The 27,956-nt window shown below is 39.1% G+C and overlaps 1 protein-coding gene and 1 long non-coding RNA gene across 5 annotated transcripts in view; one reads left to right on the top strand and one right to left on the bottom strand.

The window, feature by feature from the left end:
• IL1RAPL1 (interleukin 1 receptor accessory protein like 1) overlaps positions 1–1,297 on the bottom strand; it is a 1,371,532-nt gene extending 1,370,235 nt beyond the window's left edge. Inside the window, exon 1 of one of the 2 annotated variants that reach the window (XM_072744238.1) lies at positions 462–1,297. The gene's annotated coding sequence lies outside the window, so the exon portion shown is untranslated. Of the gene's footprint in view, positions 1–62; positions 185–461 lie in introns of those variants that run through there. The other variant, XM_072744239.1, reaches the window with a different exon arrangement.
• Positions 108–23,841, top strand: LOC112919095 (uncharacterized). 3 transcript variants are annotated; one of them, XR_003234812.2, is made up of 3 exons: positions 108–376; positions 10,149–10,714; positions 20,817–23,841. It is a non-coding gene; the product is annotated as an uncharacterized lncRNA (long non-coding RNA). The 3 variants fall into 3 exon arrangements; XR_003234811.2 differs by having other exon boundaries at positions 298–380; XR_011998254.1 differs by having other exon boundaries at positions 338–1,021.
• Positions 23,842–27,956: the final 4,115 nt, after the last annotated feature.

Here is a 27,956-nt window from a genome sequence, read left to right as displayed (position 1 = left end):
CCCCGAGCCATTCTCAGTATCACTTTAAGCCGGGTTGCTAAAGGGAGGGGGCTGCTCCGAACCTCAGGGGCCAGAGTGATAATTGTTCCTAAAGGGCAGTTTTGCAAAGTGCTTCAGCCTGTATTGATATGTAAACTGTGAGTCCTCCAGGCAGTGACCCTCCAGGCCGCTGCTCTTTCAGTTTGGGGAGGAGCAGTATCTTCCCTAAGGGAGAGGGCTTTGGGAGAAAGGTGCCGCTGGCAGGCTCCCCGGGAGCGCGGGGGTGGGGGCGGGGCGCCGAGAGGAGGAGACTGAAGAGGACCCTCCTCCCCTCCGTCGCGTAACGGAGTTCGCTGCAGGATTCTGAGATGGAGTCCTGACGGGAAAAAGGGACCAAGTAGGTACGGGTCAATGAGATCGGGAAATTTGCGCAGTTTAAGATCCTTGCCCTTTATACTACCTTGCGATAGTGTAATACCCACCTGGGATTCTGTTCTGCTCCAACTTGAACGGAGGCATGATCACCTGGGTGTCTCGTTAAAATGCAGATTCTGATTCAGGGAAGTCTGGAGTGAGGCCTGAGAGTCCGCATTTCCAATAAACTGGTCCTTGGGCCGTCATAATGCTGCCGGGTGCGGACCACACTTGGACAGGCAGTGCTCTAGGGCGGTGGACGAGCTTACGAGGCGGGCACAGCGTTAGTTTCCGACGGTGGGGCGGGCAGAGCGCCTAAGGGGCTGAGAAACCCTTTTGCACTCACCACCCCTCCCTCCTCCCTCGTCGACCTTTCCCCTACACCACCTGTAGCCCCCATTCCGGGGAACGCTAACCCACCTTACAGCGCGTCCCACAAGCTTCTGTAATGTCAAGTTTAAGCGGATAAGCCCCGCATAGAACAATAAATAGGTAAAGCAGCCTGGGCCCTGGAGAACTGTGTCTCCATTTAATTTGGAGACTAAAACACAATCGAGGATAAAGGAAACGCGTGCACGTCTTCGGTGAAACGCGAGCTAAAGGAACGCAAGCCAAACTCAGGGCACAGGTGAGGCTGGTGGGGAACTGGGAGACGAAAGGGCGGCCAACCTGTATTTTTAAGGAAGGAGCATTTCATTGAACTTTTCAATCCAAGGTGAGGGAAGATCTGCTTAGAGCGCGGGCAAGTGTGACACGGTTTCCCTGGTGGTAACTCACCCACATTAACCGCCTGTGTGCCAGTCGTTCTCTTGTGCTCCTTGCGCACATGCTCTAGTCCAGGGTACACTGAGGACCAGAGGTGAAAGGGACGTACATCCTCCTCTTCTCATAGCCGGTGATCTATATTTTCAACGCCTACCACACTCCTTCAGCTGACCTATTTAACTGAAGAACTAGACCTCAAGCGGACTGGGAGGGGCGCAATTAACAAATTTAATTGCTTCAAGCAAAGTTTAGAAGTAAAAGTCCTGGACCATAGGCTCAGATCCTAGATTTGAGTCTAATTTCTACTCCTAAGGAGCCATAATTTCCCGAGGGAATAACTTTAATTTCTCTTGGCCTCAGTTTCCTTGTCTGTAAAATGACAGGTTGCCAAGGTCCACTCCAGCTCCGTGTGGTACAAAAACCAAGCCCTTTCTTTGCAAGGCTCCTGCCAGTTTGTTGCTCTACACAGAGCATGAGTCCTAATTATTACCTTGACATGGGCTGTGAGCAGAGATTCTCCAGATGCTTTGAAAAGTGTATTAAAGGCGCAGGTGAACATTTGACCATTCAAATCTTATTGCAAGAGATGATTTAAAATGCTTTCTCTTCAGATTCAGGAAGGGAAGTATTTGTTTGAATCTGAGGTGAAGCATTGTCTATTCCTGGATCTTACAGAGCCAACTGTGGGCCTCGCTGTTTGTTGCCATGGGATCCTCTTTGTGCGAACTGTCTTGAACTGTGTGGGAACATTTTCCTCTTGCCTCCCTTCAGTTCTCTAACTCTTCTGAAGATATGTGTCAGAACAAAATGTAGCTGCATTATTGCCAATTAAGACTTAACAGCAGCTGCAAGGTGCATCTAATTAAGGATCTTAATTACTTCACCAAATTCTCATTTGCAGATGTTTAGAGCATTAAACAATGTATTGTGACTTTTATTTTCAAATCTGACAAAAAGCTGACCTCCCTCTAAAGTGGGGAGTGGGGACTAAAAAATCCCACATGAGTCAATGCTAGGTGTAAAAGAGTCTTTGACAAGGGAAGTGAATACCTGGGCACATTGTGTGAGGATAAATGACCTTACATTCAGATGAAAAAAATGTGCTCGTATTCATAAATATGACTTTTTTTTTTTTAGTAAAGAAAAGGCCAACAAATTTGAAAACAGTGCCAAAATTAATAATTTATTATTTGAGCAGAATCCCTGCTTGTTACAAAGTTCTTCTCAAATGTTCTTTTTTTTTTCTTTTCCGGTATCGGGATAGTTAACAGTAAGTTTGGTGCTGCAGTGTGGGGATTGTAGGCTATAATCCAAAGCATTATGGGGTTTGTAGTAAAGACTGGCTGCAGATCAATTCCATGCTTCTAGCTTTTCTCAATTGAAGGAACTGCTGTTTTATTTTCCAATAAAAAAAAGAAGAATGCCAAGATATTTTAAATAAGAAATTCATTTTAATGAAACAAAGTTGGTATTCCTGGGAGTATGAAATTAGAGTTTAGCTACAATAATATTCTGACTGAGGAGATGGAGAATGCAATAACATCTCCTTTATAAGCCACAAATAACCTGAGCGAGCTATTTCCTAACATTACTACCATATAGTCAGGGTTTCAAAAATCACTTTCATTGTTTTAGCAGTAAAAAGTGAGAAAATACCAGGTTTTGCATGTATGAGAGAGAATTGTGGACACAGGATATGAACTCAAATTCTTACTGGGTCTGCCTTTAACCATTGGTAGCCTACATTTAATTGTTCACATTTCAGTCATCCCTCAGTGATGAGAGCAGAGTTTTATTTAATCTACCTTTTCGGATGTTTTGTTGTGCAAAAAATACTCTGACTATTCACTGTAGCTCCTCGTTTTAAATGAAATTAAGGCTAGAATATCTGGAAAATAGGTCTAATGTGGGATATTTCACTCTGTTTAGATTTAATTATGAAAATGTATAAATGGAGGAGTTATAATTCCGTTCATCTTTTGTATGCAGATGATCCTGTGTTGGTAAATACATAATTTATAGAGGTTTTGATTTAACTCTGTTGGTAATTTATTTCAAAAGTTCATTAAACGTTTTCTGTATGAGCTAAATTCAAAGCCTAGCTCCCCAGTAATGTTCTATGAAATCAGTCCCCTTTTGTTATAAAGGCTAAAATATGTCTCTTCAAAGTCTCTTTTCTCTGTGAAAGTCCCCATTATCATGCTAAGTTATTTAGAAAGTATTTTAGACCTAAGGTTGCTTACTTTTCCCTTCTCCCCTTACAGAGGACTCCATCCACAGAAAGGCAACACTAAAGCAAAGTATTATTACAGACATGAATAAATGCAGAATCAAGCACCCTTCATTTTCAGGCCTTTTGCCAGCAACATTCATTTGAACCCACCACTACATATTCTCAAATGGTGTGCAGACAAAGACTTGAGCATTCCAGCAATATTCTACCATAAAGTTCAGAAATAATAGAGAATGCTATGAAAAAGCAAACAGCAAAGGGAGAGAAAAATGCCATGCCTGCTTCTCTTTCAGATTTCTAAGTTTCAAATCATAAAAATATACAAATATATATCTTCTTGAATGCGCTTTACATTATTGTTCATACTGTGAATATTTCTTTTATGGTCATAAAAATAAAAGCAATGCCCCAAATGAAACACTATGTACATAAGTGATGTAAATGCATCCCCGGTGGAAAGCCGGCTGGCTGCCGGTGGGAGGGTATATTTATACAGTGCCTTTCATTTGGAAGGTTCCCAAAATGATTTGCAAACTGTATATAGAGGAATTGCTCACCATGGAAATTCACCCACTTTCAGAAGGGAGTGCAGAAGTCATTCCATGCTGACAACTAGTTTAAATAAAACCACAGAACGATATTTCAGGTGGGTACAATTGTAATTGGTTCCGAGAATGTGCCCTGAAATCCCAATGCGTGCCAGGCACGGTTGGAGGTCCTGAGATATTGCTGTGGGTATATCTAGGCAAGTTTGCTGCTCTCCTAAAGCTTGTCTTATTGGAATCTGATGAGAACTCAGGAGTTAAAAGCCCTATTTCTTGTGAATTTCTGATCCCTGCATATAGTTCTACTGAAACAGACCATTCTCTACTTTTTATTTGTCTATCAGGCTTCCTGATATCCGGGGCGCGTGAGCTGTGGCAGTGTATTCCACTTCAAATTGAACACACACACACACACACACACTCAAAAATAGCTTCCGATATTACGGTCAAAGCAGGTACAATGACAATAACATTTCCTGCCTTGAATGATCTGGAAGAGGTAGGGCGGAATTAAAAGTCTTTTGGGTTTGGGAAATTAAATGAAATGGTATTACTATATATACATGGAAGACCGCTTCCACTGAAATGATTCAGGGCACTTCATGGTAATTAAGGCATATAAAATAGTTTAGTGAAGGAGGAGAGCAGTATGAGCTAATGTTTCAGAGCATAAAATATGGAATCAAGTACCAGTGTATCCTAAATGTACTAGATTGATATTTTTCAGATGGAAATAGAACGGGAGAAAAGGGTAAAGCAGGCAGAGTCAAAGTTCAGCCCATACTCCTCAGGTTGCAGTTTTGTGTGCTCACAGCCATCACCCTCTTCTCTGTGCCTTGCATTTACAGGCCAACAGTGGGAACCTCTTGAACCACTCTTGGGCCACTGGAGCTGCTTGACTTGCTCATAATGAGAGTTGGAAAGGCCCAGAGTTTACAACCCTCCTCCACCTTAGCCAGTGCCTGACTGATTCAGGAGAATGAACCCCTTGCTCTGTTGACTGTAGTTCGGAGAAACTCTGAGGCATAAGTTACACTTTAGAGGTCCCCTATGCAATCAGGTCGAAACTGGGACCTTGCCTGTAATCACACCTTTGCTTGGTTTCTGGGAACCTAGGAAAGAGGGTAACGAGAAATAATCATAGAGGTTGGGCAGCCCCGGTGGCGCAGCGGTTTAGTGCCGCCTGCAGCCCAGGGTGTGATCCTGGAGATCTTAGATCGAGTCCCATGTCAGGCTCTCTGCATGGTGCCTGTGTCTCTGCCTCTCTCTCGCTCTCTCCATCTCTATGAATAAATAAATAAAATTTTTAAAAAAATCATAGAGGTCCCATCTCTAGTTTTTATTTATTTATTTATTTATTTATTTATTTATTTATTTAAGAGAGAGAGAGGGAGAGAGACAGAGAGAGAGCAAGCAGGGGGAGGGGCAGAGGAAGAAGGAGAAGCAGACTCCCCGCTGAGCAGGGAGCTGGATGCAGGCTCCATCCCAGGACCCCAAAATCATGACCAGACCTGAAGGCAGACATTTAACCGCTTAACCCACTGAGCCACCCAGGCGCCCCAGCCCCTTCTCTAGCTTTTATTTATTTTTATTTTATTATTTTATTTTTTCAAGTTTAAATTCAATTTGCCAACATATAGAATAACACCCAGTGCTCATCCCATCAAGTGTCCTCTAGCTTTTAAATAGTCAACCTGCAAAAGTGGAAACAGATAATCTGTTCATTTCTCCATTTTTCTATGTCATACCACCTGCCAGACAGCAACAGGTGTTGGGGCTGTAGGGATAACTGAGACACAATGTCTGTCCTTAAGGACCTCAAGTCAACAACACATGTGATGTACATGTGCTGAGTACTAGAGGAGAATCTGAATCAGCTTCGAAGAGTCAGGCAAGATCAAACAGGTAGGTGTCATTTCATTGACCTTGAGGGATGAGCAAAGTAAAAATCAGAAAATGAATGAAGATTGGGAATGAAGAGTAACATCTGAGTAGACCAATTTTCTTCTACCTGGAAGGAAATAGCATTGGTCCTAGTAGTAGGAATCAAAGGTGTTTAAAATCATAGAATCCGTTTTTGAGGGGGGCTCTAGAGATAATCTTGAATAATTTCTTTATTTTAGTCAGAAGAAATTGAGTCTCACACGGCCAAATGACATAGTTATTTAAACTCACAAAACTAGGAAGTGGTAGGAGTTCTCTTCTGGCATGACTCAGCCATATTGCCTGTCAGGCTTTTCTTTAAAAAGATAAATTGAGGACATAATAGAGATATCCAATATAACAAAATCTGGTTTGAGTCCTGACCTATCACTTCCTGGTCTTGAGAAAATTCTTTGCCTTCTCTGAGTCTCAATGTTCTGTAACAAGTGAAATCAATATGGTAACCTTCTCCTGGGGCTCTTGTAGCATGTGTACCTAGCACGGTGCCTAGGACATAGTATGCATTTGAGAGAAGCATGCTTTGTTTCATTTCACCTTCTTTAATTTGTTTTCTTTTCTTTCCCAGAGAATATTATAGTGGTGTAAATGGAGACAAGGATGTTTTTATCTTTGTTCCATTCTTTTTTTTTTTTAAGTTTATTTAAATAGTCTCTACACCTGGCAGAGGCTCGAACTCATGACCCTAAGATCAAGAGTCACATGCTCTTCTGACTGAGCCAGCCAGGTGTTCCCTGACGTTTTTATTTTTGTTAGTGTTTTGTTTTTATTACATTAGCTATAGAGTTGAAGGGAATGAGCCCTTCACATAAGATTGCTCACTTGCGTTTATTTTTTTTCTTTTTAATAAACTGGTGTTGTTTTTGATTAGGACTAGCTCTGTCTCTGACTAGAATATGGGAGTATTATTTATAGATTGTCTCAGGACAAGTTCAGCTTTGTTAATTCCAAGCCAAGTAGGTGATTCTGCGTCTTCTAATGAGCTAGTTATAATAATAATGAACATAATACTGAAACACATTTGCCAATTGAGGAAGTCTGCTTTACACACATTGTGTTAGAGGATATATAAATGGTAAACAAATGTATAAAAAGGTAACAGACTTCATTAGACATAATGCTGATGTAAATTCAAACCACAGTGCAATACCATGATGCATTCACCAGAATGCTCAAAATGAAATAATGGACAATAGATAGTGTGGGCAAAGAGTTGGAGGAGCTACAACCTTGTATCTACTCATGGTGAAAGTAAAAACAGCTTCAACAACCATGGAAAACTCTTCAGCCTGCTGAGTCTAAACATACGTATAACTGATGACGCCATCAATTCTATACCCAACAGAAATGTATACACCTGTTTACGAGAAACATACACTAGAGAGTTCACAGCAGCTTTACGGAAAAAAAAGAAATCCAAATTAGAGACTGCTGGAATGCTCATCAACAGTAGAATGGGTGAAAAAAAAAAAAAAACAGTAGAATGCATGGATACATTGTGGTATAGTCATATTGCAGGCTACCATATAGGGATGAGAACTAACAATCTATGGCTTTTTGCAAAAGTTTATTTGAATCTCGGGAATATAATATTGAGTAAAAGAAGGCAGACACAAAAGAGTACATCCCGTAAGGTTGCATTTATAGAAAGGACAAAACTAATCTAATCTACAATGTACCAAGGGAAGCATTGGGAGTGCTAGTAATGTTCTGGGTTTTTTTTTTTTTTTTATCCCAATGTTGGTTATTTGGATGTATTTATACTGTGAAAATTCATTGAGCTGTGTGCATATATGTGGACTTTTGTGTATACTTCATATTTCATTAACAAATTTTTAAAAAGTTTATTTTAAAACCAGAAAAAAGAAAAAGCTTAACTCCCACAACAGTGGTGCATTATTAAAAATAATCAATAAAATTAATGAACTGTTGGCAGATATTTGCAAAAGCTAAATATTTTATCATATTAAAACATGAGGGGTATCCCTGCAAAATGGATATGAAAAAGCAACGTTTGTTTGTTTTAAAAGATGTTTTCAGGAAATAAATGGGGTTCTCTTTTTGAAACATAATTAATTTAGTATAATTTAACATATAATAGGAACTAGATAATTAAGATAATCATGCCTTTGACTTTTTAGTGTCAATCAATGCTTTGTTTAATTCTTTTGTGAAACGATAATAGCTAGCATTTATTCAGTACTTATTATGTGCCAGGCACCTTTAGAGGCATTTTATGAGTGCTAATTCACTTAATCTTCAAAAGAAATGGATTACTTTTGTCCTGGCCAGTATACAGATGAGGAAACCAAGGCACAGAGACTTTTAATGGTTTGCTTAGTATCTCAGAGTGGCAAAGTTGGAAATTGTACTTCCTCTCAATCACTACTCTTACCTGCCACTTGTAATATTTGATTATTTCCTCTATGCCACATTTAGCTAAAATTATCACTTTCTTGTTTGGTTGCCTTTATTGGCTTAATATTCCTAATAATGGCCATCGTCTTTTTAAAAATATTTTATTTATTTGTTCATGAAAGACACACACAGAGAGAGAGAGAGAGGCAGAGACACAGGCAGAGGGAGAAGCAGGCTCCATGCATAAGGAGCCCGATATGGGACTCGATCCCAGGACTCCAGGATCACGCCCTGGGCTGAAGGCAGGCACTCAACTGCTGAGCCACCTAGGCATCCCAATAATGGCCATCTGTAAACTAAAGAGTTAGTAGCAGTTCAGCAAAAAGTTTGAGTGCAATTTTCCCCAGCAGAGTATGTTATTCTTGGCTCTGTACATCACTCCAGTGTTTATCTTTTTCCCCCAGGAGATCTAAAGGAATTATTATGTTTCTTTTAAATGAAGAGAAAAGTGATGAAATTACACCTTTCAAGGAAAAATGTTAATATTTCAACTTTTTGAACACTTAAGAATAGTACGATGAAGGATGTGTTAACATTATGTAAATACCTGTATGGCCTTCTGAACTAATTTTTAAACTGAGAAAAACAACTCTTTAAGTAAATCATACAGGAGACTAGAAAGATAATATAGATGCTGTTAATAACTAGATGCCCATACTCATTTTGTGTTAGTGTCTTTGTGTGGTGTGTACATGTTTAGCAGATATTAGAAGGATCTTAAAACATACTAGAATAGGCAATAGTACAGCTGGTACTAGATGGGGATTATTGCATGGCACAACATAGGCAATAATGTAAAAATGGAATATTAAATATCATTATTGTAAAATCTCTTGTGACAGAGACAATGCTATGTGTTCACCAAACATTTATGTCCTTCCTACATACTTAAAAACACTATATTTCCTAGTCTTTTTGCATCTAGGTGCAGCCACAATGGATTGTGGGCAGACATGTTGCACGCATCTTCCAGAATTGACCGCCAAAAATGCCAGAGTGGTCTTCTTCCCTCTGTCTTTGTTATCATGTATGCTTTCTTCATATGCATGTCTTGAGGGAGAGGGCTTCAAGATGGTGGAATCTTATGAAAGAAGGATCCAAGCTCCCTAGTCATTGCTAAGGAAGGATCTTAGTCATTGCTAGGAGGGGAGTGGCATAACCAGGAGTATCAGCCTTGGGCTCTGTGTGAATAAGAAGCAAGCTTTCTGGACACCTGGGCAGCTCAGCGGTTGAGCATCTGCCTTTGGCTCAGGGCTCAGGGCATGATCCCTGTCCAGGGATCGAGTCCCACGTCGGGCTCCATGCGGGGAGCCTGCTTCTCTCTCTCTCTCTCTCTCTCTCTCTCTCTCTTTCTGTCTCTCATGAATAAATAAATAAAATCTTAAAAAAAAAAGAAGAAGAAGAAGCAAGCTTTCATTGTACACTACAGAGCTTTCGGGTTCATTCATTAGTAGCTTAGTCGACCCTGATCTATAGCCTCTGACTCACTCAAAGGCAAGAAAAAAATGCTTTTCTTCTTTTTTCCCTCTTTCTTCATTCTTTTTTGAATCTCAGGTGTACAAAATTGTATTGTTCATGATTCTTGGTTAATAGCCATTCTTATTGATTTTTGTGTAGCCCGGTTTCACTTCTGTACTTATTTGGTTAGTTCTCTCTCGTGAGGTTATACATGCTTGACAAAGCACCATCTGAAACAAAGGTAAGCAACGTGATAATCACGTATATTGAACATATGGTATGGCACCCCTGTCAACCTATCCATCTGCCTCCCCCACTTAAGTAAACCATCATCCTGAATCCCATGTGCATTTTTCCTTTGACTTTTTTGTGATATAGTTTTATTGCATCTACAGGTATTCCTAAAGAATATGGATTTTACATTTCAATAGTTTTAATTTTATGGAAGGATATTCATTCCAGTTCTGGATACATGCAAAGAGGATACCTTACCCTTGCTCTTCCACTGAATACAACATTAAAACCTGGACAGAATGTGTAGAACAGCTACTTGAAAACCCGGAAAAGGAAACAGTTGTAGGCAGTTCAGGAACGAAGACCAGAATGTGAAGTACAACTGAATTTGTATTGAGTTTATCAAGCTTTCCCCCTTTGGTATCTCCCAGACTGAGGTCAACACAACCAGAACACGGCAAAGAGCCCGGAGATGGAGCTCCAGGAGAAGCCCTCTGCCTCTGGCTACAAGACTGGGAAAAGGAACCGATGGTCTTTGGAAATCTGCCCCCAGTACTCTGCAACTTTTCTCCCCCTTTCTCCATTCTATCCTGGCCTAGTCTCCGATTAACCTAGTGGTGGTGGCGTGGTGGTAGTTGCAGTGGCAGCTGCAGTTAACTGGAACCAGCAAGACTTGAAAACTCGGAAAGTGGAAATCTCTGTTCTATGGAGTTGCAGTTCCAAGAGGGTAAGACAAAGCACTGTTGTTTGGTTTGGTTTGATTTTCACTCTGTCCTCTAGCCACCCATGCCAGGCCATGGTCTAATCACAAAAGTCCACAGAAGAGCATACTGGTGCTGGGTAATTAAAGCCCCAGTTTTCTGGGCAGAGAAACAAAAACAGTGAAGACAGAGAACAGAAAAGTACCAGGAAGATTGCAAGGAGCAGGAATTCAGGAGAGAGAGCCCATAAAGTTGCTTATGAACTCTAGGGCTCACCCTGGAGTTACACATATGAGGCCTGGATTCTTTTTTTTTTTTTTTTTTTTTTTTTTTTGAGGCCTGGATTCTAACTAGTATTTTCTTTCTCTGGATTGTATCTTCTATTGCAATCATCATATATTTTGTTGACCTTCAAATTGTACTTTTGTCCTTTATTTTTATTTGTTATTCTTTTTTTAAATCAGATTTAATTGTTCTAGTTTTGCAACATAATTGACACATAAACTGTGTAAGTTTAAGGTTTATTGACTTGATACATGTATATATTGCACACTGATCACCGCTATGGCATTAGCTAGCCTCTCCACCCTGTCACATAATTATCTTTTCTTTTCTATATATTACTGAGAATTTATTAATCTTGTAACTGGAAGTTTGTACCCTTTGACCAATATCTCATCATTTCCCCCACCCCTAACCCCTGGTAACCACCCCTCTAACTCTCTGTTTCTCTGCGTTTGGCTTTTTTAGACTCCAAATATAAATGAGATCACACAGTAATTGTCTTTCTCTGTCTGACTTATTGTACTTAGCATAAAGCCCTCAAGGGCCATCCATATTGTCTCCATGAGCAGAATTTCCTTGTTTCTTATGGCTGAATAATATTCCATTGTAAATACAGACCACATCTTCTTTATTTCTTCATCTGTTGACAGACACTTAGATTGTTTCCATATCTTGGCTATTCTAATAATGCTGCAGGTAACCTGGGACTGCAGATATCTCTTTGAGATCCTGTTTTCTGTTATCTATTGTCTTCTACTTTCTTTGGATTTATTCTATCAATCTAACATCTTAAAATAGATACATATATCATTAACTTTAAGGCTTTTTTCTTGTTTATATTAGTGTTTGAAGCTATAAGTCTTCCTTAAAGCATTTCTATCATATCTCATAAATTCTGATATGTGGTGTTTCTCTGGCATTTGTTTTTTTTTTTAATTTTCAAATTTCGCTGATTTTTTCTTTAAGAGTTATTTAGTCATGTGTGTATTTTAAATTTCCATATCTGTTCAGAGATACTTTCAATTTTAAAATTATCTAACATAATTGTATTATTGTTAGATATTATGAGATGTGAAACTTTTTGAGGATTTCTTTATATGACCAACTTTTTATACATACTCCACATATACAAATGAAAATTGTATATTCCCTAAATGACACAGAAATAACTTTATGAGTTTCTCTCTGTCTCTGTCTCTATATATCTCCATTAAATTAATTTTGTTATCTGTATTACTTACTTTTTTTACATTATTGCTGAGTTGTTTATTGTGTAACCTGTGAGTAATCAAGAGAGGTGTGTTCAAATTCTCCACTTAATAGAAAGTTTACTAATACAGTAGTATCAATTTTTAAAATATATATATATATATATATTTCAAGCCTATTTTATTGATGTATACATGCTTAAAATTATTATACTTCCTTGGTGGATTGAACATTTCTGTTGTGGCACGACTCTCTTCAGTACTGACATTTTTTTTGTCTTAAAGTTTATTTTATTTAGTATGATGTAGCTATCAATATTGTTTTGATTGGGGTTTTCCTGATAAGTCTTGTTTCCCCATTCTTTTACTTTCAACTTTTGCATCTCCTAATGCTTTAAATGTTTCTCACATAAATCCTTTAAATTCAAATCTGGGCTTTTTACCTAATTTATTCATCTGTATCTTGGAATTGATAGTTTTCTTCTATTTATACTTATTGTAATTATTGATATCTTTGTTATTATTGCTACCATTTAGTTTATTTCAATACGCCCCTCTTTTCCTACATTTCTTTTTACTCTGGTCTTATTTTCTTAATTGAAGCTGTGTCTCACCCTGAATAAAGCAAGGGTTCTCGCCTTCTTGTTTTCCACTCCTTCCAGCACCCACCTTGTTGATCAAACCTACTCCCTAGCTTTTACTCAAAACATGGTCTAAGGGGCAGCCCAGGTGGCTCAGCGGTTTAGTGCTGCCATCAGCCCAGGGCCTGATCCTGGGGATCCAGGATTGAGTCCCACGTTGGGCTCACTGCATGTAGCCTGCATCTCCCTCTGCCTGTGTCTCTGCCTCTCTCTTTCTCTCTTTCTCTGTGTGTGTCTCATGAACAAATAAAAATCTAAAAAAAAAAAAAAAAAAAGCATGGTCTGAGGACTAGCAGCATTAGAACGCCTGGGAACTTACCAGAATTATAGAATTTGGGGCCCCATTGCAGACCTATTGAATCAGAATTCACAGGTAAACTAGAGCTCTAAGTGTTCATAATGTATGATAAACTTGGTCACTAAACTAGAGTTAAAGTAATTGGCTGTTATGGATTTATTTTCCTTTTTTTTATCTTTATTATTTAAACAACACTATTACTAAGATATTTATTTGATAACCTTTACTTCATTTATCTCCAGACTTTTCTTTCCTTTCCTTTTAAGCACTTACCTAAAAGTGTTTTAAATGAGTCTTTGTGTGGCAAAGCTTTTGAAATATTGTATGCCTGAGAATATTTTTATCATGTACTGTTATTTAAATGACATTTTGTTGGATATAAAATACTATGTTCAAAGTAATTTTCCTTCAGTTCTTTGAAAACACCCATTTGCATCCAGTGTTGTTGAAAAATCTGACATCAATCTGATTCTTCCTCCTTTGTATGGCGTCTGCTCTTTTTTTCTGTGTTTAGAATTTTGTCTTTGTATTTTTTAAATTTCACTATAATATGTCCAGATGTGGTTTTTAAAAAAGATTCTCCTCTTCTGTGGCACTTTCTGGGCCCTTTCAATCTGAAGTCTTTGAAAATCATTAATTCATTCTCCTTATGTCTTCAAAGATTTTTCTCCTCTTCATTTCTTTCTTTCTCTGACTCCTGTTATTCTGGGTGTTAGCACTTTTGTGTCCCATCTTTCATTTTTTTTGACTCACCATTATAGTCTCCTTTCCTCTCCTTCTAACTTCTGGAGGATTTCGTCAATCTGGCCTTCAAATTTGTCATATTATTCTTCTATTTAGTATTCTGCTCTTCATACCTCTGTTTCAACCATTTTTTTAAACATGATATTTTTCAGAAAATTAAAAATTCTTGCTTTACTCATTCTAGTACTTTGTGCTTCTGCTGAAATCTGGAATCCAAGGTATGTTTTCCTTTTGAACTAACTGTGGTGCGCAGAACATCTTGTTATTTTGGCTTGTGACAGTGCCCTCCCCCTAGGCCCTTCTAGGATACTGACTGCCCTGTTAGGGAATACATCAGGAGAAGGCCAGCACCCAATTCAGCACCCAATTCAGCCTCAGGATGTGTTGTGGAAAGAAATGGATTAGCCCTGAGGTGGCTGGTAACAGGTATCCCACAACCACAGCAGAGGCTCCTTCAGGTCCTATCCCTTCTACCCTTGCAGGAAAAGGTGACATTAGGAGACATTCCTGAGATTGTAAACTCCCAGCTTGGGTATTAAGACAGGGAGGGGTGGAAAAATGAACACCAAGAAGTTCAGCTCTCTCATCTTCATTTTCTCAGTGCTCCAAGAGCACAAGGCTTCCGAGAAGCCTTGATTTTATTCCTGTGGACACTGAGAACTGCAAAAACTTTCAATAGAAATGACCCCATCTCAAGCCTTGCATTAAGAGACTTGGCTGAGGGGCACCTAAGCAGCTCAGAGGTTGAGTGTCTGCCTTCAGCTCGGGTTGTGATCCCAGGGTCCTGGGATGGAGTACCGCATCAGGCTCCCCATAGGGAGCCTTCCTCTCCCTCTGCCTATGTCTCTGCCTCTCTCTGTGTGTCTCTCATGAATAAATAAATGCAATCTTTTTTCTTTTTTTTAAAAAAAAGGACTTGACTGAACTTTAGCATAGCTTCTAGCAGTCCATGGCCACATCCCTGGGACAACCTGGTCTCCCCACCCACCCCCCCTTCTTATTTGGAAAAGCTCAAGGCTGCCAAGAGAATTTACCATTTGTTCTAGCCAACACAGATGATAGGCCCCCTGACTTCCCTTTTGGAATGCGTTTGCTATAAAGAAAGAAAGAAAAAGAAAGAAAGAAAGAAAGAAAGAAAGAAAGAAAGAAAGAAAGAAAGAAAGAGAGAAAGAAAGAGAAAGAAAGAAAAAAAAGAAAAAAGCGGAACCCCTGGGTGGCTCAGCAGTTGGGCACCAGCCTTTGGCCCAGGGTGTGATCCTGGAGGCCCCGGGAGGCCTGTGTCTCTGCCTTTTTTAAAGATTTTATTTATTTATTCGAGAGGCGGGGGTGGGGGGGGGGGGGGGGGGGGGCAGAGACACAGGCAGGGGGAGAAGCAGGCTCCATGCAGGGAGCCCAATGTGGGACTCAATCCCGGGGCCTCGAGGATCGCACCCTGGGCCAAAGGCTGGTGCCCAACTGCTGAGCCACCTGGGCTGCCCAAAATAAAAATAAATTTTAAAAAAGCACATAATTATAAATCTTTCTTTGTCCCTTTGAGATATATATGTATCTACTAGAACTCTGGAGTGTCTTTCTCAAGGAACTAAAAGCCATTCCTTTGCAATGTAGTCATCAGGCAGGATAGAGCCTCTGTCTCAGTTTCTGTGGGAACGTAGAAGCCAAACTTAGATAAATGCCAGTGGTGAACTAGTTACCTTTACATTGACCAACCTTCCTCCCTGTGTTTTGTGATCTTTCTCTTCCCAGGTTCCTCGACCCCCTCCCTGTTTCCACATTCCTCCTTTGCAACACCTGCTCTCTTCTGAGCAAATCACAACTGAGCTCAGCTCTTCTCCCTATTGCAATAGTTACAGAATAAAATCCGTTTTGACTGGTTTAACTAATTCAGGTTTTGTTTACCTTTGATTACACTTCAACCCAAGTTCTGAATTGCTAAACATGTAGAGAAAACACAAGACAAGTGCAAAGAAGAATCCAGAGTAGTATTCCTTAAGCACTACCCACCCCCATATGTCATCATGTAAGAAGTCTGGTAACTTCCAGCCCCAGGCCAAACCCCAAATCCCTGTGCTTACACATCAATTGGAAAAGCCTACTCCCCCATCTATCATCACAAGGGGTTCTCACACTTTTCTTCTCTTTTTCATGATTTCCCCTTAAGTTTCTTCCCCAGGGTAACTCTTTGAGGAACCAGCAGGAGGGCCCCTTCAGCATCTTGCTAGAAACAGAAACTGGATGAAAAGAAAAACTTTTACCTGTCCCTCTTCTCTCTCAAGTCCCAGGCTGTCAATACTTTCTTTGCTCTGTATCCTTCAGATCATTCTTTTTGTGTGTGTGTAAAAACCCCCGTTAGGGAGGAAAAATTTTGCTCTACCCTTCAAGATTCTTTTAACTGGTCTAAGAATTAAATTGACATGAGACCTGTAAACAGGAGGAAATAAAATTTATTACATACATATGGGGAATCCACATAGATATGAGATTACAAAGATAGGCAAAATGAGGTTTATGTGTCATCTCAAACTAGGGAGAAGGGGGTAGGGGTCTGGGACTCTGAAGGAAAAGAAAGCTATTCACAGGGAGAAGAATGAGTGTTTGGTAAACCAATGTTGGCTGGGCAATACAGAAATAACGGGGCATAGAAAGGAATTTTAACCCACAGCCTTTGCTAAAATCCTCCCTGTCTACCATACTTAGCTCATATTATACTGTAGTTATCTGTAATGATAGTTCCCTTCCTGGAGCAGGTCCTCTATCTAAATTCTTTTTAGGCAGTTAATGGGGAGGTCAGAGTTCTTCCTGAGTCTTTTGGGTCTTGATTATTTTTAGCTTGAAACAACCTGTGTGCCAAAGCACACATCTTGAGGCTATTCATTCTGACCCCTACACTCCAATCTTAATTCTCTTAACTTCTTTTGTAGATTGAGGTTTAACTGACATATAACATATTTCAGATGTATAGCATAATGATTCTATATTTGTATATATTGTGAGATGATCACCATAATAAGTCTAGTAACATCTGTTACAAATATAGTTACAAATTTTTCTCCTTGTATTGAGAGCATTTAAGATCTATTCTCGGGCAGCCCAGGTGGCTCAGCAGTTTAGTGCCGCCTTCAGCCCAGGGCGTGATCCTAGAGACCGAGGATCGAGTCCCAAGTCAGGCTCCCTGCATGGAGCTTGCTTCTCCCTCTGCCTGTGTCTCTACCTCTTTCTCACTCTCTCTCTCTCTCTCTCTCTGTGTCTCTCATGAATAAATAAATAAAATCTTAAAAAAAAGAATTAAAAAAATCTATTCTCTTAGCAACTTCCATATATGCAATACAGTATTATTAGCTATAGTCACCATGCTGTACATTACAGCCCCATGTCATATTTATTTTACAACTGGAAGTTTATACCATTTGAAAAGATAAATCATTAGTGGAAACTGAATTTATGACTCCATCAAATTTGTAGGAGAAATTCTTCTTCTATCCCAGAGCAAACCTCATCCCATCATTCTTCCAAATGCAATTCTGTAGCTTGCTTTAAAAAATCTGACTTTTTTCCTGGCCTATAAAAATTTGCATCCCATGCAAATGATTATTGCCCCCACTTCTAGTCAAGTAAGAGGAAACATATATTTCTGACCTCCTTCCCTTTTGACTACCAACCAATCTCTCTTACCTTTGTTATTTGTCACATCGGCCTCAGACAATTATTCCAGGTAAAGAAGTTCTTGCAACAAACCAAGTATCTAAAACATTGCTGCTCTAAGGCTGGCCCAGAGATGGGCAGGATTGGCATCAACTGGAAGTTTGATAGAAAAGCAGAACTTAGGTCTTCCCAGACCAACTGTACCAGAATCTGCGTGTTGGAGAAGCACTCCATAGGCCTCTGTAACTGGGGGCTAGACAAATCACTTTGGCTTAAGGAAGACAGTCTGGTAATCTACAACTTATGTTTTCAAACAATTTTCTCAAGGTAAACTGCCTCCAACAATGAGAGCAGCAGTCCCTTCCTTCCAATTAGAAAAAGAACTACCTCTTTATAATATATTTTGTATTACTAATAGGTTAAACATTTCCTCAAATTTCTACTGGTAATGGAATCTATTTTTAACTTAATGACTTTATGAGGCATTTGATTATCATGTATTATTTGTGAATACCATCTATATTAATTCCAACCATTTTATTTAAATCAGCACTAAAATATTAACAAGAACTGCTCCCATTTTAACATAATTTCAAGCAGAGATAGTTCTTTAATTGGGAATAATGGAGTTTGTTTTGCTTTTTTTTCCTACTTATTGTGTAAGTTTGCAAAGCCCAGTGATTTTTCAAAAATTTGAAATTGTGTTTATCATAAAAATTAGAATTTACTGAAAGTTCCTGTAACCTGGTTGTGCACTTTTAACATAAAGTTAAAAAAAAAAAAAACATAAAGTTAACTCTAAAGTCAAATTGTTTATTTTTGGTTTTATGTAAAAAAAATTTGTTTGCACCAACTGTTTGTTTTTTCCCCTATTACATGGAAGCAGCCAGCAGTTGCTTAGTAAAAGAAAGCACAGCAGAATAGCAGAGCTAAAATCATGGGGCTAATTGACAAATGTAAGGGTGTAAGCGTAGAGGAACAGTAGAGACAGGACAGGGGAAGAAGGCAAGCAGGATGAAAATCAGAAGAATCAGCCATCAGAAAATGGCTGAGTCGGAAATAAAGGCAAAGGGACAACAATTCTGATTAAGAGACATTGACATGATGAATGATCTTCCTACAAACTCCCCTTTCACTTGAGTGGGAGAAGTATGTCCAGTTGATACACACTTGTTCTCTTTTTACAACACCCTACTGGGACAGACAGTATTCATGCTCGGCTGTGGTAATATGGCCACAGGGACAAATTCTGTCTTGAGATAAAGGATCCAAGTCTCAAACCTTCAGATTTCACAGCTACACATGCTTAATTAAGAACTGCATAAGTATATATTGTATTCTTTTCAGATATATGGAGATAATTTTGTCCTGTGTGTGCTATATAGTTTTTTGAGGCTTGGTTTACTCTGTGTGATTCTCATAAAATGTTCAGAATGAAACGGAACTATATTTTTGTGGTTAAGAGCATAAGGTCTGGAGTGAGACTTCCTAGGAATAAATATCAGCTGTGGTTTGTGCCACTGTATGACTCTGTGCCTCAGTTTCCTCCTTTGCAAAATGGACATAGGGAGAAACCTTCCTCTTTGAGTTTGACTTTTTTAGATTTCACATATAAATGAAATCCTATAGTATTTGCCTTTCTACATCTGGCTTATTTTACTACATATAGCATCCCCCAGGTTCATCCATGTTGCTGCACATGGCAAGATTGCCTTCTTTATAATCATTGAATAATGTTCTGTGATATATATACCACATTTTCTTTTTTTTATACCACATTTTCTTTACCCATCTTCTATCAGTGGACACTTAGGTTGTTGCCATATGGTGGCTGTTGTGAAAACGCTGCAGTGAACATGGGGGTACAGATCTCTTCAAGATACTGATTTTACTTCATTTGGATGAATACTCAGAAGTGAAATTGCTGGATCATATGGTAGTTCTACTTTTATATTTTTGAGGAACCTCTATGCTGTTTTGTATTGCGGCTGCCCCAGTGTGCATTCCCAACAGCGTACGAGGGTTCTTTCTTATGCACACCTTTGTCAACATGCCTTATGTCTTGTCTTTTTCATACTAAGCATCCTAACAGGTGTGAGGTAATATCTCATTGTGGTTTTGATTTGCATTCCTCCAATAATTTGGTGACTATAGTTAATAATATTGTATTATATGCCTGAAATTAGCTGAGGAAGTAGATCTTAACTGTTCTCATCACACACAAGAAAAGGCAAATATGTAAAGCGATGAATGTGTTAATTAGCTTGACCATGGTTATCATTTCACAATGCATACAAATATTGAATCATCACATTGCACACCTTAAAATACACAATTTTTTAAATTTGTCATGTGTACCTCAGCAAAGCTGGGAGAATAAAAAGAAGAAAAACCTGTTTCACTGAGTTGATGGGAGGATTAAATGTAAAGCATTTAGCACAGTGCCTGGCATGAATTCCAGCACATAGTAAATGTTAAATATTCAAAACAAACTTTAAAATGTGCATATTTGCTTGTAAATACAAAAGTTCTCCCTGATGAATACAGGAGAGTGATGAGGTTGGTTGCATGGAGGAGAGAAGCTAGGTGGCTAGGGGAAGGATGCAAGAGGGAGATATTTCACACTGTATGGTCTTTTATATCTTTGGAATTTTAAACCATGTAAATGTAGTGCACATGCAGTGAAGCGTTAAATAAATAAATAAAGTAAAAGTAAAAGGCATTCTGCTTCACTTCAGCCTTTCTATCTACAGCTTTAGAAAGCTTATGCTTACAGATTTCTTATGGCATTTTGTTAAGAATTGGTGACAGCTGGTGGTAAACCCATTAGCAAATGTTTATCAGGAGCCTGGTAGGTTCCAGGCACGTTGTTAATAAGGTGTGGTCCTCTCTCTCAAAGACCATGCAGTCCACTTATAAAGATAACTCAATTGGGCCAACCAAAAGAGTTTACTTTAGAACTAAACTGTGAGGAGCATGCCCATGTACTTAAGTGTTCAGGAATTGCAGAGGACTGGCATGCAGAGAGCATCCTGGGGGTAGGGACCAGGGCTTAAGCAGAGCACTGAAGAAGGGGGTAGATGGTGGTGGTGGTGGTGGAAGGAGAGCATTTTCTAATGAGCAAAAGGGAATAACACAGTAGAAGGCCAATGCAATGTAACCTCAAGTTACTAGGTGAAGCTTCCTTCCAAATCAGTTTTCCTGATTAAAAATAATAATAAGGAAAAGGAGAAAAAGCAGATAAAACGTTAGATTCTAGATATTATTAGTCATCTTTTGCTCATCATCTTTACTCTCTTTGTTCCCCCAGGATCCACGCACAATACCTGGAGGTGGAGTCACCATGTTGCTACTCTTAGGACCAGATGCATGCTGTGGAAGTGGAGCTGGAAGCTCAAAGAAGCCTCACTGCTTTATTTCCTTGAGCAACTGCACCCTTTCTGGATTGCTTCTTTTCAAACATCTTGTCATATGAGATAAATAAAATCTCATTTCATCACACCATTATAGGCTGGTTTCTGTTACATGCAGTGTAACAGTGTAACACTATCCAAACTGTAGGGCTATATTTTTTTCATAAATGTTGCATCCAGAAACTTAGTTTTCCAAGTTCTTTCCATATAGGGTCACCAGATAAAATATGGGACATGGAGTTAAATTTCGATTTCAGATAAACAATGAATAGCTTCTATAGTGTAAGTATGTCTCACGTAATACACTTACAACTAAACAATGATGCATTGCTTAAGTGAAATTAAAATGTAACTGGACATCCTCTACTTTAGTTTGCAAAATATGACAACACTTTACATGTCATACAAAATCTGTTGATCACCAGGCCACTCCTATCTACAATATAATCTTAGACACATGACTCACCCCAACTGCAAGGCAAATGGAAGTTCTTTTGGTAAGTAAAAGAGGGAAGAGGGTAGGTAATGAGCAGTGTCTGTCACAATAAAGAAGTGGGATTTAGATTTTGGTTCTGAGAAGGGAAAATACACAAGGGGAAAATCATGTGCATTCCTCCTCTCTCCTCCTTTTGCTTTATAATACTTTTGTTTATATTTTTCTTATAAGAGAACATTAGAAGCTCTACATTTAACATAATCAGTCATTTTAGTCTATTTCTTTTAGTCCCTGCACCCAAAGCATTGTGTCATTTGTTCTATACAGTTGTAATCATAATGTCGATAAAATTTCCAGCCATATTTATTTTTTTTACAATACTCTCACAAACATTTACTATTTTGTTTGCATGGTCTTTACAATACTCTCAAAAACATTTACCATTTTGTTGTATGGTCTTTCTAAACATAATTTTTATTATTGCTGAAAATTCTGTTGAGATAATTTTCTATGCTTAACCTTTTTCCAATGTTTATTTTATTCTTTAAAATATTTTTGTTATATTTTTAATATTAAAGTAATGATAAACATCTTTGTTGCAATGTTTGATGGGTTGGAATTTTGAGTTATGTATAAAAAACCCATTTATTCGATTTGGAATTACTCTGTCAAATAATAGGATTATTTTTAGTCTTGATATATATTTTTAGTTTTAATAGTCCCTGCTTCCAGGGTTAGCCTTTAGCAAAATTATGAAATTGGGTGACTTTAGCTTGTCTTTGTTTCTGTAACCTTCTATTCCGCAGATCATTTATTTTTGGTATATCCCAAATTCCATTCCATTTTCAAGTGTCCAGTGCTTTTCTGCCTCTTTCTCCCATTTATATCCTGCTTTCAAAAATGGATCTAATTTTAATAATTTATATCACTTTAAAATTAAGTCAATACTTCTTGGCTCCCAGAGAATATTTGGAGAGGTAATGTGCCTTAGTTATAGACTTATTTTAAATATCAGGTTTGTCACTTATTTGCTATGTGAGTTGAAGAAGCCCTTTACATTTCTGAGTCTGGTTTTCTCATCAATAAAATGAAGACATTAACACCTTCAAGTCAAGGTAGCTATGAGAATAAAACAAAATAATTATTTAAAAATTTTAGCATACTGCTGGGCCAATAGTAAGCATTTAATAGATTCTAGATATTATTAGTCATAATTATCATCTGTACTTTAGCTTCATTTACAATCATCGAATGGAAATGTTATTCCCCCAGAGAGGAAATTTAGGAATTCACTTCAGCTTGAATATCATATAATATCCCATTTCTAGTATTTTTTCAAGATATTTTGATAAATTTTCTTTCCTTATCATTCATTAGAGAATCCTCTATAATGTCCTTGAAATTACATAATGTGAGTACTCATCTACTACTCTGCAAAAGGTGACTACCATGCCAGACTAAAGTCCTTAAAACATTTTTACTCTCAAAAATATTGACATAGCTTTAAATATTTAATATCATATAGAACACAATTTTTTACACAAATATGTATTTAATTAAAGAAATGGTGACATTACCAGGTCTGTTCTGAGTCATTAAGACATATATTTGACTTAAATGTCAAAAAAATAAGCCTTAGGATGCATGCATCCATGAATTAACCACTATAAGCAGTAAACACATTTTTAACAGTAAGGGATTAAAGAAAACCCCAATTTCTTTGGGATATTAAAAATAATTAGTCATGACAATTATAACCAGCATACTCCATCCTTTTGTTAATTTTAAAAATGGAGACTGTGGCTTTACTCACATGTTCTTAAAAACAGCTAGTATAGGGGCACCTGGGTGGCTCAGTGGTTGAGCATCTGCCTTTGGCTCAGGTCGTCATCCCAGAGTCCCAGGATCGAGTCCCATATGAGGCTCTCCTTGGGGAACCTGCTTCTCCCTCTGCTATGTCTCTGCCTCTCTGTGTGTCTCTCATGAATAAATAAATAAAATATTAAAAACAAAAACCAAATACTATAAAAGAGTAGCATGCAAAACTTAAGTCAATTTTGCCAAACATTAATATTTCCTTCAACAACCTCACAGAGTTAAAGCATATCTCTAATCCAAGTCATCCCCTTTTGAAAGGCAGTAAGGCAAGTAAAAATGCAAAGCAAAGCAAATGCTACTGGCTTATATATTTAGAGGGCCAGGGGAAAAAGGGATGAACAGAGGTTGAAGAAGAGAGCAAAGCTAGACAAAAACGAAGCATTTTTTTATGGTTGTGTCAGTATTTTCTACTACAGATATTTAATATCTGCAGGTTTATAACTTTGTTCTAATAATTCATCTGCAAAGTGGCAAAGAGGGTGGCAATGTGGGAATAAAAGTTGTGTGCATGTTTTTATAGAAAGATTTATAACTACTGAATTGAAAATTACTTAGTTATTTCGGTTACAAAAGTCAGAACAAAATAAAATTCATGCTTGTGTTCAAAACCTCTGAATAGCTTGTTTTATGAATCCTTATAAAGAGAAGAAAATTATGCATGGCATAAAAGATTAATATTTGTTATTTCCTTTTGCTACCTCCTTTGTTTTATAACGTCATGTCACCTATTGAACAAATTCAATAAGGGACATTTAAATAAATTTTCTCTCCTGATTAAAAGTTTCCACCAGTTATGAGCTCAGAAACACTGGAAGTCCGGAAACTGACTGCCACCCATAACACTGAGCTTTATTGACATGGAACTCCACATCTCATTCGTCTCTCTCAAGCCACTCCTCAGAAATAGGCATTTCTCTGACACCGATCTTAGCCCTTCTTGCACGTTACATTTTTTTTTCCTCCTTGGAAATTGCATCTACTTCGTGACATCAGCTGCTATGGTAAGTGGTACCATGTTTCTCAAATGGTGTTGGAACTTTCCCAGCAGAATGAATGCATTTTCTCATAGCAATTTTGATATCCCAATTAGAACCCATCCTACTTTGTTAGAGTGCCAGTACCTTTTCAGTGTCCTCTTGCAAATATCTGCGACTCTCTGCCAGGGTTTTCTCTCAGCCCATACATTCAAAGGGTTGGCTGGGAATGCTGGCTCTCCAGAAATCCTCAGCCAATAGGGGATAGGAATTGGAAGGCACTCCAACTTCCTTAGAGTTCAAGAGGCTTAAATTTTTAATACTCTTTCGGAGATCCCCATCAGGGTTGAACCACAGGTATCACAGCGTTACTTGCTTGTTCATATACCTCTTATTGACTTCCTTCCTTCTTGCTCTCGCTTTCCCATTCTTCTACTGGTATTTCCTTGGAGTGGTCTCCCAACTAAATGGCTTTCTCTTAAATCTTTGCATCAGCATCTGCTTCTTAGAAATCCCTAACTAAGGTGGTTAGTATCAGAAGTGGCCCTAGGCTCCCTGAGCCCTGGTGGCTCAGCGGTTTAGCGCCACCTTCAGCCCAGGGTGTGATCCTGGAGACCCCAGATCGAGTCCCACATCAGGCTCCCTGCGTGGAGCCTGCTTCTCCCTCTGCCTCTCTCTCCTCACTCTCTCTCTCTCTGTGTCTCTCATGAATAAATAAATAAAATCTTAAAAAAAAAAAAACAAGAAGTGGTCCTAGGAAGCAGAACCTCAGGGTGGGATGTTGGAATTAGAACACTTGCTGGCTAGATGGTAACAAATATCCAGTGACGGTGGTGAGAGGGGTATTGTTGTTGACCCGTGACCTATTGTAACATCATGATTACTAAGACTTGCGCATGTGGTGGACTGGGAGAGCATACAGGTACAAGAGCTTGAATACCCTAGTGAGATGGGGGGAAAGGCAATTATAAGGATTGTGGATTTCGATGGCTGTTGGTAGCTGTGACTGGAACCCTGAAGAAAGAAAATTGCAAGCTGAGGTCAGTCAACTGTCAACTGGGGGCATAGTGTGGAAGAGCGTGACTCGGCAGCTTAATAGGAGATTCTCATACCCCAGAGGCAGAGGGCAGAATGTGCTGAGCATCACTACCAAGATTTGGTTGTAAAAATGGTAGAGTTACAAAAGAAGGTGAATACATATTCCCAGCAAATCTTCTGTGCTACCGATAAACCCTGAAAGGGAAAGAGTAGAACCCTAACAAATGGGTTGGGGGCATTTGAGAATAAGCACTTCAAAAATCCTGAGCCCACAGACCTTCTTTTTTTCTTTTAAACATTCATTGCTTTTACCAATAACTACGGTCAAGTCTCAGCATGGCTCAAGCTAGAGAGTTCTGTTTCTGCCATACCGGATAGGTATATACCAGTAGGAAACGGGAAAGCATGCCTGGGAAAGGGTCTTGTGGCTGCTCGACTAGAGAGAGAATTGCCAAACTTAAGGATGGATAGAAGAGATTTTTTTTGAGGCCCTCTTCTGAATCAGAATTCAATGTCCTGGCAAGGACACTGGAGCCAATCCTAAAACTCAGGTGAGATGGTTCTCTGAAGCTTAGAAACAATAGCCTATAGGAAACAGGTGAGGTTACTGGAAATACCTCAGCAGAATCTTAAAAGTGTCATGAAAAGGCTTAGAGTAGTGAGCATTATGGAAAACCAGAGAATTCTCTAGTGCATGATGTTTACCAATAAGGTACCCAGAAGTTATATAAACAGGTAGTCCAAACCCCATGTCACCTACTTCTGTGCTGACATTTCTTTCATGACCTCATAGGGTACTCTCACTGATGAGCTGACAAAGGAGGAAAACTTCTGTCTTGGTACTGACAAAGGAGGAAAACTTCTGTCTTGGTACATGTGTGGATATGTTGGTACAAGCTGAAATGAACTGCTGCCGCATCAAAGCCCCACTGAGGGGTTGCCTTAAATGAGAGAGATGAAATTGTTCCAGAACTTTGGGCAATACACCTGCTCACTAACTTGTGTGGAGGGATATGAGGATATGAGGCCTCAGCTAAGACTCTAAGGAGTCCTTGGCAGTGGCAAAATGTTTGGTTGGTTGGCCAAGGCCCTTGGAGGGAGGAGGATGAGAAGAACAAAGACAGAGAAGGTCAGGTGAAAAGGCATGTGCCCACTACCTACGGGAGTGGGCATACACAAAGTGTGTTAATCTTTGGTTTACATGCCAATGCCTCTCAGAGAGCATTCACTGCAGAAAAGGCACTGAAGTATCAGGGAAATAGGATAATTGTCCAGTGGGTATCAGCCAGCCTCTATCCTCGGATCCCCTGGCAGTTTTACCATCACACAATAGCCTCTGATTGATGTAGCCATGGTGGCAGGATGAAGGCTGCATATCGGTGCAGCAGCATAGGCCTTTCTCATCCAAGCTGATTTAGCTATTGCTGCTTCTGAACATCGATCCCATCAGCAGCAGAGAACAACGACGAACCCTCCATGTGGTACCATCCTTAAAGGAGTACAACTAGCCACTTGGTGACAAGTAGATTACACTGGTCCACTGTATTAGTTTTTTTTTTTTTATGCTAGCTGTAGCAAATTACCACAAACTCAGTGGCTTAAAACAGCAGAAATTTTATTCTCTCAGTTCTGGAGGCCAGACGTCTGAAATCAGTAAGCCAAATTCAAGGTGTTGGCAGAGCTGTGTTCTCCCAGGAGGCTTTGGGGGAATATCCTTTCCTTGTCTCTTCCAGCTTCTGATGGCTGCTGGCATTCCTTGGTTTGTGGCACATCATTCCAATCTGCCTCCATGGTTATACAACCTTCTTCTCTGTGTGCCAAACACTCTTTTTCCTCTCTCTTATAACATGTAATTGCATTTAGAGCCAACTGGGATAATTCAGGATAATTCTCCATGTCAAGATCCTTAATAGCATCCACGAAGACTTTTCCCCATGTAACGTAACATTTATAGTTTCCGGGGATTAGGAACTGATATATATGGAGACCACTATTCAGCCCACTATACCCCTGCCACTCAAAATGAGGCATAAATCCATTCTTACTGGGGTTGATATGTATTCCTGATAAGTGCTTAGCTTTCTTGCCTGTGGTGGTATGGCCAACACTAATTTCTGAAGGCTCGTGGAGTATTCAATCTACCATTATAGAATGCCACATAACACAGCCTCAGACCCAAGGATCCAGCTTCTGGTAAAAGTGGGAGGTATGTGCATAGGTCCACGCGATTCCCTGGTCCTACCATATACCTTATTATCTGGTCTATTTTCATGCTGAAATGGCGAAAGTGGAGCTTAGGGAGAATAGCCTATAGATTTGGGACACTGTTCATGATCCAAGGAATGTGTGCATCTACAGCCATTATATATGGTCTTGTATTCTCCATGGGTAGAATATACAGATTTGGGAACAAAAAGGTAGAGGTAGGAGTTAACTTTCTCATTATTACTCCCAGGGACCCCTTGGGGAATTTGTGCTTCCCATTCCTCCAAATTTAGGGTGGGTAAACTAGAAATAATACTTCCTGGGTGTGGGTATCAAATCTTGACCAGGAGACACAGTAAAGTCAACTAAAACTTAAGTCAAAGATACTAACTGACCATTTAAGTTCTTCCTGCCAGTAAATCATCAGGAAAGAGAGAATTTACTATATGCCCATAAGTGCTAGACCCTGATGAACATGAGCAGATAGGGTTATTGCTACATAATAA

The sequence above is a fragment of the Vulpes vulpes genome, chromosome X (assembly GCF_048418805.1).
Source record: "Vulpes vulpes isolate BD-2025 chromosome X, VulVul3, whole genome shotgun sequence".
Taxonomy (NCBI): domain Eukaryota; kingdom Metazoa; phylum Chordata; class Mammalia; order Carnivora; family Canidae; genus Vulpes; species Vulpes vulpes.
The sequence above is the reverse complement of the archived record's forward strand: the minus strand, read 5'-3'. Positions and strand labels throughout refer to the sequence as shown.